The 21694-nt window shown below is 40.3% G+C and overlaps 1 non-coding gene across 1 annotated transcript; it reads right to left on the reverse strand.

The window, feature by feature from the left end:
- Positions 1 to 16960: 16960 nt before the first annotated feature.
- Positions 16961 to 17067, reverse strand: LOC133311984 (small nucleolar RNA R71). The gene has a single exon (XR_009751618.1). It is a non-coding gene; the product is annotated as a small nucleolar RNA R71 (small nucleolar RNA).
- Positions 17068 to 21694: the final 4627 nt, after the last annotated feature.

Genomic DNA, 21694 nt, shown 5'->3' on the forward strand with positions numbered 1-21694 from the left:
TCAAGAATGCTGCAGTAAGAATGACATCTCCCCAATAGCATTTGGGTACATGTGTTTGAAACAGTAAGGCACGAGCAACTTCAAGAAGGTGACGATTTTTCCTTTCAGCAACCCTATTTTGTTGAGGGTTGTCTACACAAGTAAGTTCATGAATCATACCTTGATTTTGTATAAATTGGGAAAAAGAGTGATTGACATATTCAGTACCATTATCTGTCCTTAGTCTTTTGATTTTTTTACAAAATTGAGTCTCAAGCATTTTATAAAATTGAAAGAACAGTTGTGGTACCTCAGACTTTTCACGCATTAAGTAAACCCAAGTTACACGACTGCAATCATCAATAAAAGAAACAAACCATTTATTTCCAGAAGAATGAGGGACCTTAGAAGGACCCCAAACATCAGAATGAATAAGATCAAAAGGTTCAACACTCTTAGTAATACTAGAAGGAAAAGACACACGATGATGCTTAGCAAATTCACAAACATCACAATGAAAAGACTCAACAGACTTAGACAAAAACAATGACGGAAATAAAGATTTGAGTAAACTAAATAGAGGATGACCCAAACGCTTATGATGCAGCCAAATTAAAGAATCAACAGTTGATTGACCATGAGACATGAAGGTATGATCTGTTACTTTATTTGCGGGAGATTGTGACACCAGATAGTACAGCCCGCCCTGCTCTTTAGCACTACCAATCGTCTTCCCCATGGCGAGATCCTGAAAAACACAATGGGTTGGGAAGAAGGTTACAATACAATTCAAATCTTTTGTAATTTTGTGAATAGAAAGAAGATTCGTGGAGAGTTTAGGAACATGAAGAACATCCTTAAGATGTAAGGACTGTTGTAAGTTTATGTCACCAGAACCCGCAACTGATGTATGTGAGCCATCAGCTATGGATATTGTATGAGTTCCAATGGTAGGATGATAAGAAATAAAGGAGTCAGCACAACAAGCCATATGATCAGTAGCACCAGAATCAACAACCCAAGAATGTTTAAAATCATTACATGAAGAAATGAAAGAATGAGTTTTGGAGCTCATACCAGTCATAGCCAAAGCGCTAGTATCAGATGGCTTACTCAGATAATCAAGAATGGTTCGGAGTCGTTCCAACTCATCTGGACGAAATGCAGATTGGGTCTCATTAGGTGCAGGGGTTATTTCAGAAGAAGTAAAATGCGCTTGACCACGCATCCTTGCCATCTTTTCAAAGATAGTTTGCTTTCCATAAAGGCGAAAGCATAAATCCTTGATATGACCTGTTCTTTTACAATAAGAACACCATCGGTCATCTCTCTTAGGTCTAGAAGAGGTACCATCATAAAATTTTGAAAAAGAACTCCTTTGAGAAGAGGCCATACTGCACAGAAAATGGTTAAAGAAAAGCTCCAAGAAGCCAAAAAATCACAAATAAATACCTAACGATGTCTGATCAAAGAGAGGAGCACAGATTTAGAAAGAGGATGAAGGGACGATCAAGATCGCGATGGTCCGATCCGGAAAAATGGTCTCACGCGCCTCCACGCGCCGGTGAGATTGGTTGCGCGTGGGCTTCACTCGCGGTTGAAGGAGTGGCACGTGTGGGCGCGTGCGGTGGCTGTCCAGTCTGAAATTTCTGGAGCAACATCGTCCGGTGAGCGCGGTTCTTTCTGGGTCTGTTCGGAGTTGAAAAACAACCGGGAAAGGGTTCAATCGTGATGAACAGATGTTGTCTTGTGATGAAGAATAATGGAGACGATGAACAGTAACAAAGATCCAGTATAATAGAGATCTTTTCGGTCCAAGAGGTCCCCGGAAAAAATCCGGTGGCGGCTGATGGCAGCGAGAGACAAAAAGAATAAAAGGTTCTTGTTCTAACGACAATAGGCGCGGAAGCAGAGCCCTCAGGATCGAGAGCTTTGATACCAACTTGATAGAAAAGGGTATTTGAAATATTATTGAATTGTGTATTAATCTGATACAAAGAGGTCTCTATTTATAGAGACTAAAAAACCTAATTCTTGACCTAATGGGCTTGGCCCAATACAACAAATACTAATAATAATAAAATACCTAATATTTACAACACTATCTTTCGAGCGGAAAAACTGCAAAGTTCTTAAATAATTATTTTCAAAACTCTTGTATTACAGCTTTGGTGTTTCTCTGGTTAAGTGAGCTATATTCAATGTGTATTAATGGAAATTAAACACATACTGAGAAAGGAACTTCCATAAGGAAGGGATTTCAGACAGCTTAACCAGAGGGGGAAGACAGTCTTGTGGAAACAATACTGCTGGTTGCCTTAGGAATAAGGGACCACCTCGTTCACTCAAAGGTCTTGTACCCAGTACCTGTTGGAGTCAAGGGAGCCATAGGAAAATGGAAACTTGTGAGCCATCTAGTCCATAAGCTGAGGAATCAGAGTTGGCAGTAAAGAGACTGGAACAGATACAAAAGTGTTGAGTCTTGAGTAGAGAAACTAACTATTTAAGAATGGAGCAGTGGATCTGTTCCTTCCGTTAAAATTGTTTTCAAACCATCCACCCTGTTGTCTCTTAATTACTGTTATTACTGTTTGTAGTATTTTCTTTATTTAATCTTGTATCTATAAACCTCTCATGAATATTGTTGTTCCTTCCCTCAAAAAGAAGGATAACATACATAACGAAGCGATGAACTGTTTGCTGTCAGATTGAACTTACTGTCCTTGAGGAACGTTGTCAAAACAGTAGGGAATGTTTGACCAAATAGGTCAATTACTAACTTTTCTTTTCATTTTAATTCTTTGTAAAATAGTATAAGTCATTAATTAGAGTTGCATCCTTATGGGAACGATAATCTGGGCATTAATACTCCCATTTATTACTTGATGCGTGCACTTGCGCACTTGGGTTGAAATTAAGAGAACAAATGTGTTTTCTCTTAATGAACTGAGGAACGTTTTACAGCATAAAATATTTTCCACCCAACAAGCTTTGACCCAACAGAGACTAGTGGCATAACCAATGATGGAGACATGTTCAAGCTGACCGCAGACAATTTCACCTATTATAGACCGATGATGGAAGATAATCTCTACTACAAAGATTTACACGAGCCCATTATCCGTGATGGGAGACCGGAAGGCAAAACCGATAAGGAGTGGGAGATTCAGAGTCGTAAGGTGGTAGCTACGATCAGAAAATATATTGACAAAAGCCTCTTTGAGCACGTGTCTGAGTTTACGAATGCATACGAGTTGTGGACGAAGTTAGAATCCATGATTCAGAAGAAGACTGTCAGGAACAAAGCATACCTGGTTCGCCGACTTATGAAGTTGGAATACAAGGACGACATGGGCATGATTGAACACCTCAACACCTACAAAGGTATTGTGAATCATCTGTCAAAGGCTGAGATGAAAATTGATGACGAGATGCAGGCCTTGCTGCTGTTGAGCTCGCTGCCAGAAAGCTGGGATACTCTGGTGGTGACCTTGAATAATTCGACTCCAGATGGAAAATTGAAGATGGATGTCGTGACAGACAGCCTCCTGGACGAAGAAGCCAGGAGAGGAGAACGAGGTATTTCGAGCATGTCTGAGGCCAACATTGCTGAGAACAGAGGGAAATCCGACTCTCGGGAATGAAACAAAAGTCGGGTCGAGATCGTGATAGAAGAGGAAAGTTCAGAGGTCGGTCAAAGCCGAGATATGAGTTGAAGTGCTTTTTCTGTGGAAAGACGGGTCATAAGAAGCCAGACTGCTGGACCTTGCAGAATGATGAGAAGAACGGCTCTGTAAAGCCGGATTAGATCATTCCCATGAAGAGGGAAGACAAGAGCACCACTGCGGTGGTTGCCAACTCGAATGCCGATATATTCCTCCTTGGTGAGGATAATTATTTGAATGTTGCATATGATGACTGCACTTGGATTGTTGACTTCGGTGCCTCTTTCCACGTTACTCCACAAAAAGGTTTTTTCTCCTCTTACCGAGGTGGTGATTTTGGAGTCGTGAAAATGGAAAATTAGGTTACCAGCAAGATTGTTGGTGTCGGTGATGTAACCCTGACTACAGATGTTGGGTGCCGACTTATGTTAAAGGATGTGAGGCATGTACCTGACATGCGTTTGAACCTAATCTCGGTAGGCAAACTTGACGATGCCGGGTTAATGAACTACTTCGGCAGTGTTAGATGGAAGTTGGCCAAGGGAAAGTTGGTCGTGGCCCGAGGTAAGAAGGAAAGCTCTTTCTACGTGATGCAAGGAAAGATCAATGGCGGAGAAGCCAATTCTGTCCGAGATGAACCTAACTTGGAGCTATGGCATAAGCGCCTCGGCCACATGAGTGAGAAAGAGCTCCAGATCCTGAACAAGAAAGGATTACTGACCGGGTTGAAAGGCCAAGCGTTGGAGAATTGCACGCACTTCCTAGCTGGAAAGCAGCACCGGGTTTCTTTTGTGAGACCGGATCAACCTAGACGACGCAAGTATATTCTTGACCTCGTCCATACTGATGTTTACTCCATGTCGGAGAAATCCCTTGGAGGAGCTCAGTACTTTGTTTCATTTATTGATGACCATTCCCGCAAAGTGTGGGTATATTTGCTGAAGTCTAAAGACCGGGTACTCCAATCATTTAAAGAATTCCATGCAATGGTTGAAAGGGAGACTGGCAAGAAATTGAAGGTGGTCCGATCTGATAATGGTGGTAAGTATTGCGGCCCATTTGATGCATACTTCAGAACGACCGAGATCTGACTTGAGAAGACGCCCCCCAAGACTCCATAGTTGAATGGACTTGCTGAGAGGATGAACAGAACTATTGAAGAGAAGGTCTGAAGCATGTTATCTAATGCTGGATTGCCAAAATCATTCTGGGGAGAAGGCGTCAGAACTGCTGTTGACTTGATCAGCCTCTCACCATCACGGCCACTTGAAGGAGAAATTCCAGAAGAAGTCTGGACAGGTCGGAAAGCGGCCTATAATCAATTGAAGGTGTTTGGATGCTGAGCTTTCATGCATATCCCTAAAGATGAAAGGGCTAAACTTGATGCAAAGACAAAAGAATGCAGCTATCTTGGTTCGCCGAGATGTGAGTTCGGGTTCCGACTTTGGGATTCAATTAATAAGAGGATAGTGAGAAGCCGAGATGTGATCTTTCATGAAGATGAGACCATTAATGACATCTCGAAGCCCAAAGTCCAGGTTATTGTCAGACGTGAAGAACCCATACCTCCTGTCCGAGCTGAAGCAGGGGGAGAAAATCAAGAAAATAAAGAAATTGATGACAGCAACAAGCTGATGATGAGGTCCGAGTTGATGATGAGATCCGAGATGAGAATGATGAACCGAGTTCTCAAGCTGAAGAACTGTCGAGATATCCAATTCGAGAAAGAAGACCTTTTACAAGATACCCATCTGATGAATACATTGTTGTTGCTGAAGACGACGAGCCTCAGAGTTATGATGAGGCTGTGACGAGCTCAGAGAAAGAAGAATGGAAAAAGGCAATGCAAGACGAGATGAAGTCTCTGCACGAGAATCAGACTTATGAGCTGACTGAGTTGCCTGAAGGAAGACGAGCACTGAAAAATAAATGGGTCTACAAGATCAAGAACGAAGAGAACGGGAAGAAGCCGAGATACAAAGCCTGGATTGTAGTGAAAGGCTGCAATCAGAAAAAAGGAGTAGACTTTGAGGAGATATTTTCTCCTGTGATAAAAATGACCTCGGTCCGAACCGTGTTAGCTATAGCGGGTTCGATGGACCTCGAGGTAGAACAAATGGACGTGAAGACGACATTTCTTCACAGTGATTTAGAAGAAGAAATATATATGGAACAACCTGAGGGGTTCCGAGCTCCAGACCAAGAAGACTTGGTATGTCGATTGAAAAAGAGCCTCTATGGCTTGAAGCAAGCACCTCGGCAGTGGTAAAAGAAGTTTGAATCATTCATGACTGATCACAAGTTTGAGAAGACAGAAGCCGACCATTGTGTATTTGCGAAGAGGTATGAGGCCGGAGATTTTTTGATTTTGTTGTTATATGTGGACGACATGCTTATTGTAGGGAAAGACAAATCGAGGATAGCTTCCCTAAAAAAGGCGTTGAGCTCGTCCTTCGCAATGAAGGACCTCGGCCCTGCAAAGCAGATTCTCGGAATCAAGATTATTCGAGATAGACAAAAGAAGCTATTATGGTTGAGTCAATAGAAGTATATTGAGAAGATTCTGAAAAGATTCAGCATGGACAAAGACAAAACAGTGAGCACCCCCCTAGCCGGACACATAAAGCTAAACCAGAAGCAATGTCCGAGATCTGATGAAGACAAAGATGAGATGATGAAGGTCCCGTACCATTCCGTCGTCGGAAGCTTGATGTATGCAATGGTTTGCACTAGACCCGACTTGGCGTATGCTATTAGAATGGTAAGCCGGTATCTGTCAAACCCCGACAAAGAGCACTGGGAAGCAGCGGAGTGGATCTTCAAGTACCTCCGAGGTACGATCGACTTATGTCTCCGATTTGGAGAAGGCAAAGCTGAGTTGCAAGGCTACTCGGGTTCTAATTTAGGGGGAGATTCCGACTCGAGGAAATCGACGACGAGATACATGATGAGATTTGCCGGAGGAGCTGTCTCTTGACAATCAAGACTTCAGAAATGTGTTGCACTATCGACAACTGAGGCTGAGTACATTGCCACTACTGAGGCAAGCAAAGAGATGCTATGGATGAAGAAGTTCCTTATGGAACTCGGCAATGATCAAGACAAGTACCAGCTGGGATGTGACAATCAAAGCGCAATCCATCTTGCGAAGAATTCAACCTATCACTCCCGCACTAAGCATATTGATGTGAGATATCACTGGATCAGGGATGTGGTGGAAGGTGGAGAGCTCGAACTCGTCAAAGTGCACACTGACCAAAATTGGTTCGACATGATGACGAAGCCGGTTCCAGCAAGGAAATTTGAAGATTGCTGCGAAGGAGCCGGGTTGATGCTGAAGCCAATGCATTGAAGTCGGAGGGGGAGATTTGTTGGGCTTCCTCCTTCAATGCTAAGCCCAAGCCCATAGAGGGGTTTCCTAAAAACCCTATACCCGAGATCTCACCTCCTCTATATATTCATTAGTTGTGGGTGGAGGCTAGGTAGATGAAGAAAAATATTTGCGAGACTCTTGTGTAATACTTGAGAGATTTGAGAGCAAAGCTCTATGCTTTGTGTTTGAGCGATCTCTAGAGAGTTTGAGTGAAACATCTCTAGGGAGGTTTGATTATCACCATTGTTGGAGATGTTGAGTTAACCACCATATTAGTGAATTTGATTATTTGTAACCATTATTTTCATAGTGGATCTTTGATCTGGATTAGGTCCCGTGAATTTTTACTTCTTCATTGGAAAACATTTTCCCACGTTAAAATCTGTTTGTTTTTTCTTCTCTCTCTCCTATTTGCGTTTTTGATTTTTCACTGCGCTGCCCGACCTGATGAAGTTCAGGCCGAGGTAATGCTGAGATCCGAGATCAGGATCTTGTTGATTGACTTCCGCACAAAGGCTCTTAGCCGAGCTTGAGGGGACCAAGTTCCCAACATGATGCTCGGCCTACAACTCACATGGGAAGCAAGATTTCGACAAGTTTGGATAGTAACAGATTCTATGACAGCTTGCTTTCTTATCCAATCAGATTGTTATGATCACCATCCCTTTTTGTGTGTGTAAGTTACAGGGAATAGAACACACAACCACACACTCACACATATCCTATTACACACCCACACCACTAGACTAGTCCTACTAGATTATGATCACCATCCCTTATCACCCATTGTTACTGCTATCAAGAACTTGCTCAACTAGCCTTGGATCACATAACTATCGCATGTTTTTAGAGAAGCTAATTATGTTGCGGATTGGATGGCACGACACGTGGATGCGCATAGCTGGGATACGTCTATTTATGACTTTTCTCCATTTGAATGCAGTAGCCTTATTTCTAGAGATTCTATAGATGTGAGTGAACCCAGAATGATTTGTCTGTAACTTTTGTTTTTGTTTTCCTTCTTGCTACAAAAAAAAAAAAAAGACGTGATTTGACAATTAAAGAAAAAGAAACATAATTACGTCGGTTACCAGTCACCACCAAATACTTATGGTCGAAATTCCAGATCATATCCCTCAAATAGTTTATTATGGATAAATGATCCCATCGTCAAAGACTACATCATTCTCACAATCTAACTCTTCATTTCTTTCATTTTTTGGTTACGGAACTCAAGTCAACTTTTTCCAATCACCTCCGCATTGATTGACTTAAGAAAAAAGGCTGTTTATAATTAAATAATTTTTTTATTTTCAAAAAAATATTAAAGTAATTCAAAATTGGAAAACTTTGTTAAAATAATGCTGTGTATGTTTAAGAGGTCTGTGTTCACGTCGAATACGAAGTAAGTCCACGCTTGCGCATTAAGGATGTGCGTGATAATATTTTCGAAGTAAATTTCTTTTTTAATTTTTATTTCTGAGAACGGAAATGGATAAAATAGTGTTTAATAAAATTGGTTTATTTTATTTTGTTCACCGATAATAAACCAGTTCAATTTCTGTGCTGAGAACTGAAAAAATAAAAAATAAAATCCTTTTTTTTTTAATTTTCTGGCACAAAATGAGAAACATTTGTTTTTCTCAATCTCTTCACCACTATTATCATTACCACAACTATCATCCCGACACGATCACCGTCACCATCGTCGTCACCGTTGTCACCACCATCACCACCACCTCCACATGATCACCACCACCACCACCACCACCATCACTATTATCACCACCGCCACCATCACCATCATTATCGCCACAATTATTGCTGTCATCACCACCACCACTACCACCACCACCACTGCCGCAGCCACCACTACCGCCACCGCCACCATGCCACCACCATTGCCGCTGTTATTATATCACCACCACCATGCCACTACTGTCATCATATCACCACCCCTGCCACTATCACCACCACTAGAGGTGGCAAAGTGGGCGGCCCGCCCCACCCCACCCCGCATCAACCCGCCAAAAAATGAGCCAGCCTGCCTCGCCCCGCTTTTGAAAGTGGGCTGAAAAACCTAGCCCGTGCCGCCCCGTTTGGCGGGTTTGGCGGGTTGGCCCGCCAGCCCGAGCCTATTTTACACTGACCCGCCTCTGCCCGCCTATGCCCACCATCATGTTGGGTTTAGTATGCTCTTTTCACTTAAAGTCCAATAGCTTTAGTGAGAGTGAGCCCAAAGTCCAATGTTAACCCATGAAGCTTAGGGTTAGTTTTGGATTGGTCAGAGTATATAAACTCTCTTTTCTCTCAAGTGTCTCCTAGGGTTACAGACATCAGAAACACACCTAAGAGGCAGACGTTCATCATCTGAACGGTTTCCCACATGACCACCTGATCCCCTTGAGTCATAGCCTGGAAGATCAACCGTAGAGCGCAATTGCGACCGTTCGTGGTGCGTTGCTGCAGATCGTGAGGCTTGAGGAGGAGAACAGAACGTGAGAAACTGTCACGCTCGCTGCTTCATCTCAGGTAATCAAAGCGGTGTTCTTCATTCCTCATCGCATCGGTACGATGCGCTTCCGCGTTTCTGATGATATACCTTCAATTGGTATCAGAGCCGGATTGTGATGGGGATTTAGATCAGCTTTGATTTATTGATTTATTTTTGTGATTTTGAAAATATGGCACCTTTATTCTGTATCTGTTGTTGATACTCATGTTTTGATTCTTTATAGTTCATTTTCATAAAAGTTTAGATTTTAATCGGTAAAAATGCTTTAATCCATGGTTAGGGTCTCTCGTGTATTTCTCGATTTGTAACAAGGAGGCTAATCCCATATGATTAGGTTTCCTCCTTGCTGTTTTTTTTTAATTTTTCAGAATTTTTGTGTATTTTTCAATATTTTATAAAAATTCAAGATCGAGAAACCGCGAGGAAGATGCGCAGTCAGCACTGTCGGAGACTTTTCGAGGACTTCCCGATCTTAGAACGGGGCGATCTATATATGGTTGGAAAGAGGATGGAAAGACGAACACAACGGTAGGTGGATCGCCGCCATCAGAGACTCCACACGCCTCCACAAGAGGCTGAGAGTGGCCGCCCCTCTCCGGCAAAGAATGGGAGAGTGAGGGAGTGTGCGGCCACCTTTTTGGGTGGTTTCGGCGGCGGTGCACTCATCTCTATGTGGCGGTCCTTCCCCTGGAGTTTCGGCCTGATTTGACTTCGGGTGACGGCGCGGCAGACCTGACGGCTAGGGTTCCTCTTTCGCGTCCTAGGGTTTCTCGCCAAAGGATTGGGTCTTTGGGTTTTTGGGCCCATTAAACCCTAAAGGGGCTTGAGACAGATACTATGGGCTAGGCGAAAGTCGAATTCCAAAGTTGTATTATTTTATTTAATTTTATTTAATTTTATTTTCTTTAAAATAGGAAGGCCATGTATTAAAGTAATTAGGATTTATTATTTAATGCTTTTATTGAATGGTATGAATTATATGTGCGATTAACATGATATTTGCGATAACATGTCATATAGGATAGGAAGGTGCCATATTGCTGCATGATCACATGTCATACGTGCATATTTACTATTATGTCATTATCGACTAGTATGATAGTTTATGCGCGTAGTTTTTGATTTTAAATATTTCGGTAAAATAAAATTATGATTATTATGATTTTGGAAACAAAATCTAGATTAATGGTTATATTAATTTCGAAAATTAATTTAATTATTATGATTTTGGTAAACTCTAGAATAATCAAATTGATTATTTTTGGAGTTTAAAATCAAGACAATTAGTAAGAAAATTTCCTAAGAGAATTCTTTTATTTTGCGAGTAATTTGTGGGTCTACTTATAACACCTCACAATTTTAAATCAATTAATTAAAATATTAAATGAGCAATCAAGTGATGAATTAGTGAAAATCCTAAAGATTAGGCCAAAATACAAAGAAAGGGCAAAACGGTAATTAGCCAACACGCAACCCTAGGAAGATAAAAATTAAGTAGAAGGTCTCAGATGGTAAAAATAACCCTGGAAATGGGTTCAGAACGAAAAATTGAGTGGATAGGCAAGTTTCAGAAAAATCAGTGAATAGTGTTTTTCGCGGGTAAAAGTACCGCGTTACGATTGCACCGTAAAACGTGCCAGTTGAATTTTGAGCTCTAGGTTTCAAATATGAGTTAAAAATGGTCTAATGAGTTAGGAAATATGATTTCTTATAATATTCGATGAAATTAAGACAGTTTGGGGAAGCGTGCCAATGGCGCGCGTAATAGCTTAAAACAGTGTTTTCTCCGAACGAATGGAGGACTCTTAATTCATCTGATCAAGCCTAATTAAAGGGGAATAGTTAATGTTAAAAATTTGAGTTTCTAAATAGGTTGTGAATTTACGGACGTTTAGTGGAATCAGAGGAAAATTCGGATTAGTTTTAAATCGCGTGAGGTGGCGGTGGGACCCACCCCACTTAAGTGACTTAAGCCACATGTGCTTGGCATTCTTCATGCATCACTTTCCTCCCTTCTTCTTCATGAAACCCGCAGCCCCCTCCCCCAAAAACCCCATTTGCATTCAAACTTTCTTTTCACCATAACTTGATCATTTCTTAACCAAATCAAGTGATTTTTGTGTTGAAATTTGTTGGAAACAACCTTCTAAACACATTGGTACCACTCTTGAGCCTTGAAACCGTGTATTTGGGGAGATATTGGCCATTTACAGCCACGAAATTTTGGAAAAAAAATGGTTGTCCATGGAGCTTTTTGATCTTCCATTGCTTGGAGGAGTCTTGGGTTAGCTTCTAGCCTTTGTTGTGAGTATGTTTCCATCCCATTTACATGGTTTAATTGTGATTGAATTTTTGGAAACCTAAAGCTTGATTTGATGATGTGTTGTGTTAGAGAGCTCAATTTGAAAATGTGTATTAGATGATAATGTGTTAGAATGATGTATTAAAGCTAGAAATGCGATGAAATTCATTGGTGAAAATTGATGAATTTAACTTAGAAAAATTGATGATCATGATTTTGGAATTTGTGAATTTTGGTGTTGAGACTTGTTTGATGAATGGTGGCATGATGGTATGATGATATAATAGGTTGTGTGAAGGTTGGAATGATTAAAGTTGTATGGAAATTCCTTGGAATGCCATAGGGTAAAATTCGATTCTTTTAAGAAAGATTGAAGAATTGATGTTGAAAAATGATTTGGATGATGATTTGAGTAGTTATATGGTGCTTAGATGGGTTGTGTTGTGCTTGGAGAGTGTTTGAATCAATGGAAAAGAATGAATTGTGTTAGAGACCTAAATGAGCCCAGAATGAAATATTTCGCAAAACGATGCGTAAATGTCGAAAAACGGAAAAACGACGATTGAACTAGCCTCAAAACAACCTAAGGGAGTGTTATAAAATGAGAAAGAAAATTTAGGAAAATAAATCTCAAATTTACACCTACATGGCCGAACCTCCAAGGGGAAAAGGGGTGATTTGGCGATTTTCGCGTTTTGATGTAATTCGACGCGAAAATGATGAACCGGCACTTGAACTGGCCTATTGACAACCTAATGAGACGTAACAAAATGAGAAAGAAAATTTAGAAAAATAAATCTCACATTTACACTACAATGGCCGAACCATCAAGGGAGGATGGGGAGGATTTTTGTGATTTTGTGTTTTGATACTATTTGACGAGTACTGATGGATGTACGTTATTGTATAGGTTGCCGTACGTCGACCTGAATCCCGAATCTTGAATCAGTGAGTTGCCCTTGGTCTGGGACCAAGTGGATTGAGGTAAGAAATTGGTTCATTGCATGTGTAATTATAAATTAACATGTATTGGTTGATCTGAGAGTGATTGGGAATGTCCTCTGTGTAGGCATTCCGCTGTGTACCGAGTTGAGGGATAAGCTGCTGCGGAGCTTGTGGAAACACGAATTAAGGTAACCTCTTGGTACTGGGGCTTGTTCCCCTTTTCTGTTCCACCTTGCCAGTTGATGGCAACGGTAGGAAGTGTGTATGAATAGTATAGAACACATGAGCATGCATGCATTATTGCTATGGGTACTGCGGTACCGAGTCTCTGGCCAGTAGACAGTTTTATTAGCCTTCGGCCATTTTCGGACTTCCGCTGGATAGGTCTCCAGGAGGGAGTTCCAGTTGACTGCGTGTCATGGTGTGTGATCCGGGTAGGAGCACACTAGGAATGTCTTTGGCGTTTTGGTTGGTTTGGGCATCATGGTTGTGGAATTGGGGTTACCATCCCGTATCGTCGTATTTTGTTTTCTTTATATTCCCCATTCTCTAAATCCCTTGCTATATCCCGTTTTCAAAGTGGTTGTTGTATTCTATTGATATGCATCGAAGTGAACCATTGGGTGGAGTTTTCTCCAGAACCTCTTGGTTACTGAGATATATTCGTATATCTCACCCCGTCTCGGGGCATTTATTTTAGGAGGTAGCAGTGGAGCAGGAGCCTCGGGAAAGAGGCCCGCAGAGTGAGCGGTGGAGCGCTTCTTATTTTGCATTTTGTTGGCCGTGTGGCCTAGGCTAGACTTAGGGCATGAACATGTCATTTGTATTTATTAGTAGCTTCATTTGCATCTTGTTCATGCCATTTTGCCTAAGTCTAGTAGTGATGTATTTGGTTATGTTGTCTTTTAAATTAAGTTGAAATTTTAGAAGAATGTAATTTGAAGTTTTAGTTTCAAGTTGTAATTTGTAAAGCCATATTGTAATAGTATTGATGCATGTCTAATTATAATGGAAGGGCCTTAGGCCTATTTTAGGTTATGATAATATGTATGATGGAAATATGCATGAAAAAGGTGTTAGTGATTGCAACTACTTAAGAATGATTAATATGGACTCTATGTTTAATAACTATAAACTGGATTGGGTTGTAAGTGCCCCAAGGCGTTGTTGGTCCTTGTGTGTGCCACCCATTGGATTATTATTGTATTATCATGTGTTTATTAGGTACATTTGAGGTTTAAATGATCTTTTACAAATTTGGGATTATTGGAAAAACAAAGGAAACTCTGGCGAATTTTCTGTAGAATTGGCAGATTTTAGGCGAACTTCGGAAGAGCATATCTCCCTCCATAGAGGTCCCCTAGGGACGTGCCATACGTAATTTTGAAGGTTGAGATGTCCTCTACCTTGTGTCAAAATTTGAGGAAATTCTGGGTTGATCTTCGGCCTGAAATAAATAGAGAAACACGGACTGCCCATGTGCCCCTGCACCTGAGGCAGATTCTGGACCGGATTTGGGAAATTAATTCCCGCTTCGTTTCTCCGTCAAATTAAGCGTGTGATATATCAAAATGAAGTTTGAGATGTCTAGTTTGTAGGATAAAAATTTGAGAGCAAATGGTTGAGTCGATTGAGTGCAGTAATTAGAGCAATGTGAGTGGTTTGGGCTGTTTTTGGGTTGTTTGGGCTAATTGCTTATCCAACTTCAAACGGCGATAACCGGAGCAAATGAGCTCTGAATTGAGCGTATGATAGCTTTTTAAAAATGGAATTAAGTAATACAAAAATATAATCTGAGAAGAAGGGTTGGTTGCGATCGGTTTGGTCGCAGAAAAATTTAGAGTGAAACATGTTCGAATTGGTAAAAACGTAAAGTTGGAAATTGGCTAAGTGAGTTTATGGGAACTCCTTAGTCACTTATAATAAATGATGTAAGTTATAAAAATGGTTTAAGTAAGTCTTCCGCAAGAGTTTACGGTTACGGTCACAGCTTTTAATTATTACGCCTTTTTATGTTTTAAATGTTCGCGTAATAGTCGGAAAAAAATTTATTCTCGTTTTTATAAATGAACTGTTGTGATTGTAACTGCGCTTAATATCATAATTAATGTTAACAATACCGGTACGTAACGGGCTGTTACACTACTAAAATGGTCATTGATGAACCCTTAGTTCATCAGGTTTTTAAGCATGAATTAATATCAATTTGTGTGATTAAATGGATGGAAAAGAGGTTAATGTCCTGGAAATCTCTCAAATACAAGTTCTGAAGCTTATGTTGAAAATTTACATTGTTTTTGTAGGGAAATGAAGCTCAAGAAGCAAAAGAGATAAGGAAGAAGATTCTGAAGAATGAGAAAATTCTAAGTGTTGGGCGCTAAAACGCCCAAAACTGAGCGTTTTAGCGCCCTGTTGCACAAAAGATGCTGGTGCTGAACATTAAAACGCCCAAAACTGAGCGTTTTAGCGCCCGAGACAGTTAAAAGCAGTTGGGCATCCGTCAAGGTTGAGCGCTAAAACGTCCAGAAATGAGAGTTTTAGCGCCCATGTCAGTTTTCAGTTGTAATTTGTAAATTATAAAAGGACAAGGGGCTTTCACATTCTGACAATTTTCCAGATATCAGATCCAATCTATCATATCTCATTCTGACTTTTTCCATCACACTAGGAGAAGGGAGATCAGATCAGGTCTTTCATAGATCTGATCTGACTCCTCATTTTCTCTGAATTTCCAAATTCTTTAGGATTAGTTCTTGTAATAGTTAGTATTTCCTATGTAATTGTACTTGGAGATTGAAGACTCAACTATCATGACAATGGAGTTTGATCTATCTTTCTTCTCTTGTTTGTATTTCAATTATGTCTGAGTAGAGTCCTTTGTAGTCTGATTCAATGGAACTCAAGTTTGAATTTATGAATGGTTAATTAGATGTTTTGTTTATCTATTATGTGATTGTATGAAGTTGTCTTGCTTAATTCTTCATGTTGAGGAATAGTTTAGAACATACATGTTTACATTATTTCTCTATTTTTGAAAACTTCATCATCAGTGTTCTAGTAGTCAAGGGATTGATGCTAGGATTTTGATGTGATCTTAAGACCTTAGTAATTAATGCATGTATTAATAAAGGAATCACCAAGGGATTGGGGTTTCTGATTAATGTGTCTATCAGGGTAGTAAGGGATTACATCTTGAGATGATAAGAAAAAGGTTGATCAACATCACATAGTAGATAATTCATAATGGAAATTGGTTCATCTATAAATTCATGTTTGAGGAAAAATGAAATCTGACTACTTGTTTACATTATAATTTACATTTTCTTTATTTATCAAGTTTTAATTCAATTCAGTGTAGTTTTTAGTGACAAGAAATCTATGCAATCTATGAACTTTTGTTTGATTCAACTCAAGTACATATGGTTAGTCAGTGCTTGACACAAATCCTCGTGGGAACGATCTTTACTCATCATTTTATTACTTGTACGACTAGTACACTTGCTAGATCCGCAACAAGTTTTTGGCGCCGTTGCCGGGAATTTGTTTTTCAACACTAACTGATACTACAGAATTCTGAGATTGAATCCTTTTATTTTCAGTATTTTAGTTTATGTTAAGTTTTTTGTCGATTTTGATTCTGGTATATGCGAGGTACACTTGATCCGAATTTGTTGTTGTATGATCTAGAATTAGAAAGGACATTGAGGAAGCACAAAAGGGCAACCAGGCAAAGGAGACAGTTGCAAGAAATTGGTGAATCAAGTACGGTTAATCAGGAAGATATAATGGCAGAGAATCACAGACCACCACCACCACAGAGGACATTGGGGGAGTACATGACTCCTGCAGTGATTCCTCCAATTGGGAGTGTTGTGCGCCCAACAGTGGAGCCCAACAACTTTGAATTGAAGCCTGCTTTGATACATTTGGTGCAGAAGGATCAGTTTGCTGGAACCAGTGCAGAGGACCCTTACTTGCACATAGAGAACTTCCTATTGTTGAGTGATACTGTGAAGATAAATGGTGTCACAAGAGATGCAATTCTGTTGAGACTATTCACTCATTCACTGACAGATGATGCAAGGAGATGGCTGCAATCATTGCCACAAGGAAGTATAACAACTTGGGATGATTTGCAAACCAAATTCTTGCAAAGGTTTTTCTCAGCATCCAAGAGGGCCAAGTTGAAGGATGAGATTACAAGCTTTAAGCAGAAAGAGTCAGAATCCATTTATGAGGCTTGGGAGAGGTTCAAGACTTTGTTGAGGAAATGTCCACAGCATGGAATTGAGGCATGACAACAAGCAGCAATCTTCCTGCAAGGAATGACCACTAACACTAGAACCTTGGTGCATGCCACTGCTGGTGGATCATTGACTACCAAGACCCCTCAAGAAGCTTTGGATATCTTTGAGTCATTAGCATCTCAAGAATTTGATAATGCCCCAGTGGCTGACAGAAGGACAGGAGTCATCAGGTTGGATGGGTATGATGCTCTGTTGGCAAGGAATGATCAACTGATGCAGACACAGAGACAACAGCAGCAACAATTAGATACCCTTATCAAGCAACTCTCTTCACAAAAGGTAGCCTCTGTGGAAACCAAATGTGTATGTGCTATCTGTGGCAAGGGCCATGTGACAGAGGAGTGTGATTATGGGGGATCATCAGAACAAGCAGAGGTGAATGAAGTGTGGTATGATCAGAATAATCAAAGGAACTACAACAATCAGGGAAAGAATGTTTATATGCCACCATGGAAAAACAAGAATCAACACCCAGGATTCAGCTATAGTTCCAACCATCAATTGAATCCACTATTACATCCTCCACCACCACATATGAAGGAGCAGTCAAGTGATCCTGCTGCATGGGAGAAAGCGTTTGCTCAGTTATCTAAGACAACTCAGGATTATATTCAAGGTTCTAATTCATTCAGGGAAGAGACAACTGCATTCATGCAGAAGACCAGAACTTCTTTCAGAAATCAAGAAGCATCAATCAGAGATTTGGAGACCCAGATTGGTCAATTATCAAGACAGATATCATAGAGACCACAAGGGAAATTTCCAAGTGATACACTAGTGAATCCTAAGGAGCACTGTAAAGCAATTATGACAAGAAGTGGGTTGGTACTTCAACCAGTGAATAAATAATTGATGAATAAAAAGAATGAAGAAGAGGTTGTGGTTGAAGATGTAGTCTCTGATGATGAAGTAGAGAAGATGAAAAATGAGAAAAGTGAGAAGGAAGTAGTTGTTAGAGATGTTATAGTTGGAATTGATAAAGAAGAGGAAGGGGAGAATAAAAAGAATGAAGGAGAGGTAGAAGTTGGTAAAAATGCTTCCCCACAAAAGATGATGAAGTGGGAAAAGAAGAACATGGCTGACAAGAAAGAACAGCCAGTTATTTTATCTCCCTATGCTAAAGTTCCCTACCCTCAGAGGTTGAAGCAAGAGATTCAGAAACAGCACTATGCAAGATTTCTGGATATCTTCAAAAATTTACAAATTAACATACCATTTTCTGAAGCACTGGAAAATATGCCTCACTATGCAAAGTTCATGAAGGATCTTCTTACTAAGAAGAGGAAATTAACTGATGGTGAGACAGTGGCCCTAACAGCAGAGTGTAGTGCCCTAATCCAGAAGAAGCTTCCAACAAAAATGAAAGATCCTGGAAGCTTCAGTATCTCTATTGTTATAGGAGATGTGGAGGTGGGAAAGGCATTGTGTGATTTGGGAGCCAGTATAAACTTGATGTCGTTGACAGTATGTAGAGCTTTGGGAATCAACACTTTGAAGGAGACCAATCTTATTCTGCATCTTGCAGATAGATCTATCAAGAGGCCTGAAGGTGTGGTTGAAGATGTCTTGGTCAAGGTAGACAAGTTTATTTTTCCATTGGATTTTGTGATTCTTGACATGGAGGAAGAGGATACAGAAAGTCCTCTATTGTTAGGAAGACCCTTTTTAGCAACTGCAAGATCTTTGATAGATGTTGAACAAGGAAAATTGTTGCTAAGGGTGGATGAGGAAACAGTTACAATTGATGTATTTGAAACCATCAAGCATCCTATTGATGTGGATGATTGTTTTAGATTGGATGTGATACATGAGGTTGTGGAAGAAGTGAATAAAAAAGAAGAATTACCAGTTGAGGAACAAAGATCAGAAGAAGAGACAGGTACAGAAGATTATCAAGAAGAGCCAGAAGTGAAAGAGCTTGAGAAGAAGATTGATGACATTCCAAAAGGAGCACCTAAGGTAGAACTTAAAGAATTACCTTCACATTTGAAGTATGTGTTCCTTGGGGATGATCAAACATATCCAGCAATCATTAATGCAATGTTGTCTGATGAGGAAGAAGGGAAGTTGATTAAGGTACTCAAGAAGAATAAAATTGCTATTGGATGACAGTTTTCAGATCTTAAGGGTATTAATCCTTCCTTTTGCACCCACAAAATATTGATGGAAGAAGAGGTCAAACCAGTAAGGCAACCACAGAGGAGACTTAACCCCACTATGAAGGAAGTAGTGAGGAAGGAGGTGGTGAAGTTGCTTGATGCTGGGATGATTTACCCCATTTCAGACAGTGCTTGGGTGAGTCCTGTGCAGACCGTGCCCAAGAAAGGGGGATGACTGTGGTGAAAAATGAGAACAATGAGTTGATTCCCACAAGGACAATCACTGGCTGGAGAATGTGCATTGATTACCGGAGGCTGAATAAGGCAACCAGGAAGGATCATTTTCCACTTCCTTTCTTGGATCAGATGCTAGAGAGGTTGGCAGGACATGCTTTCTATTGCTTCTTGGATGGTTATTCAGGGTACAATCAGATAGTTGTGGCACCAGAGGATCAGGAGAAGACTGCTTTTACATGTCCATATGGAATATTCGCATACCGGAGGATGCCTTTCGGCTTATGCAATGCTCCTGCCACCTTTCAAAGGTGCATGCTTTCCATTTTTTTTGATATGATAGAAGAATGCATAGAAATTTTTATGGATGATTTTTCTGTATTTGGTTCTGATTTTGACATATGTCTAGGGAATTTAGATTCTGTTTTGAAAAGATGTCAAGACTGTAACTTGGTTTTGAACTGGGAGAAGTGTCACTTTATGGTGACGGAAGGTATAGTTCTTGGACACAAGGTGTCTAGGAATGGAATTGAAGTGGATAGGGCAAAAATTTCTGTGATAGAGAAACTTCCTCCACCTGTAAATGTTAAGGGTGTGAGGAGTTTTCTTGGTCATGCAGGATTTTATAGGCGGTTCATAAAAGATTTTTCAAAAATTGCCAAGCCCTTATGCAAGTTATTGGTCAAGGACCAAGAATTCTTGTTTGATGATGAATGTCTGCATGCATTTCATGATTTAAAAGAAAAGTTGACCAGTGCACCTATCATGATGGCACCTGATTTTTCATTACCATTTGAATTAATGTGTGATGCCAGTGACTATGCTGTAGGAGTGGTATTGGGCCAAAGAGTGAATAAATTGTTGCATGTCATTTACTATGCCAGTAAGATCTTAAATGATGCACAAAAGAATTATGCTACTACAGAAAAAGAATTACTGGCTATTGTGTATGCATTTGACAAATTCAGGCCATACCTGTTAGGATCAAAAGTTATTGTTTACACTGACCATGCAGCTTTAAAGTATTTGTTAAGCAAGCAGGATGCTAAACCCAGGTTGCTCTGCTAGATGTTGTTGTTGCAAGAGTTTGAGGTAGAGATCAAGGACAAAAAGGGAGTTGAAAACTTGGTGGCTGATCACTTATCCAGGATTACAGAAAAAGAACTTCAAGAAGGACCGAAAATAGTGATCAGAGAAGAGTTTCCTGATGAACATGTTTTGGCAATATGTGCTGTAACAGAGGTGGTTGGGGATAAAGTCTTATCTATCAGTACCCCACCATGGTTTGCTGATTTTGCCAACTATAAAGCTGCTGGATTGATGCCTAAGGATTTAACATGGCAACAGAGGAAGAAATTTCTGCATGATGTTAAGAGGTATATTTGGGATGAGCCATATCTTTTCTATAGATGTTCAGATAGTGTGATCCGACGGTGTATTCCAGAGGAAGAACAGAAGGATGTGTTGTGGCATTGTCATGGTTCTGCATATGGTGGACATTTTGCAGGTGAGAGAACTGCAGCAAAAGTATTGATGAGTGGCTTCTACTGGCCCACTTTATACAAGGATGCAAAGAAGTTTGTGGAGGCATGTGATAACTGTCAGAGAACTGGGAATATTTCTAGGCGACATGAAATGCCGTTGAACAATATCCAGGAAGTGGAAATCTTTGATGTTTGGGGTATGGATTTTATGGGACCTTTCCCTTCTTCTTACTCTAACAAGTACATATTGGTGGCAGTTGATTATGATTCCAAATGGGTTGAGGCCATAGCTACACCAACCAATGATTCCAGGGTGGTGATTGCTTTTCTGAGAAAGAATATATTTCAAGATTTGGATTGGAGCACAAGGCTTTGTGGGCTGTGAGATATCTGAATTTTGATTCCAAAGCAGCGGGACAGAAAAGATTATTACAACTGGATGAATTGGATGAGTTTCGTTTGTCTGCTTATGAAAGTGCCAGTTTGTATAAGGAAAAGACAAAAATATGGCATGATAGGAAGATCACACCTAGAGACTTCAAGGTGGGGGATCAAGTACTTCTGTTCAATTCCAGGTTGAAGCTGTTTCCAGGGAAGTTAAAGTCTAGATGGTCTGGACCGTTTGTGGTAAAAGATATGAAACCGTATGGGGCTATAGAAATCAGTTCTTTGGATTCTGACAGAAGTTTTACAGTCAATGGTCAACGATTGAAGTTATATGTTGGAAGTGTTGTGGATAGGCAACTACTGACAGTTGCTCTATTAGAGGTAAAATAGATCATACCTGTCAG

This window comes from Gastrolobium bilobum, unplaced genomic scaffold (genome assembly GCF_033153095.1).
Source record: "Gastrolobium bilobum isolate Gb01-03AN ecotype WA unplaced genomic scaffold, APGP_CSIRO_Gbil_v1 utg289667, whole genome shotgun sequence".
Lineage (NCBI taxonomy): Eukaryota > Viridiplantae > Streptophyta > Magnoliopsida > Fabales > Fabaceae > Gastrolobium > Gastrolobium bilobum.